General features: G+C 56.4%; 1 protein-coding gene across 1 annotated transcript in view; it reads left to right on the top strand.

Annotated features, from left to right (window-relative positions):
• Ccdc62 (coiled-coil domain containing 62) overlaps positions 1–636 on the top strand; it is a 61,901-nt gene that overhangs the window by 29,043 nt on the left and 32,222 nt on the right. The gene's annotated exons all lie outside the window — the stretch shown is intronic.

Genomic DNA, 636 nt, shown 5'->3' with positions numbered 1-636 from the left:
GGAATTACAGAAATATAAATTAAAACATTTATCAGACGTAAAAACTGCCAGATGTTGGTAAAGATGTGGACCCCTAGCCCCCCTCCCCCAGCGTCCCTGTTGTCTGATCTCGGAAGCTAAGCGGGTTGGGCACTGTACCTGGATGCAAGGACAGGGAAGGCTCGCATACAGCTGGGAGAAGTCGCTTGGCACAGCTCCTTTGGGCAGTGTCTGCTGAGACGGAAGGGACGCAGGCCCTACGAGGGGTGCTCGGGGGTGCTCGGGGGTGCTCGGGGGGTGCTCGGGCAGTGGGAACGTGCTCCAGCAGTGACCCGGAAACCCTCCTCCTGCGGAGCACACTAATGCGCAGTGAGCCATCTGAGGGTCTTAGCCAGATGGGGCTTTGCGCTGGGGTGTAGCTCAGTTAGTGGTAGAGTGTGTGCATGGCATTTGGGGGTTTTATTTTGTTTTTGAAACGATCTCCCTACATAGTGTGGCCCAGGCTAGCCTCAGCTGCCCAGCGGTCCTCCTGCCTCGTCCTCCTGAGTGCTGGGGTTGCAGGCATGTGCCACCACACCTGGCTACACTTGGCATTTCTGAGGCCCTGAGTTTAGTCCTTAGCATAAACAACCACCTGATATGGTAGGTTTGGGGCCC

This window comes from Octodon degus, unplaced genomic scaffold (assembly GCF_000260255.1).
Source record: "Octodon degus isolate 3935 unplaced genomic scaffold, OctDeg1.0 scaffold00076, whole genome shotgun sequence".
Taxonomy (NCBI): domain Eukaryota; kingdom Metazoa; phylum Chordata; class Mammalia; order Rodentia; family Octodontidae; genus Octodon; species Octodon degus.
This window is presented reverse-complemented; position numbering and strand designations above follow the sequence as displayed.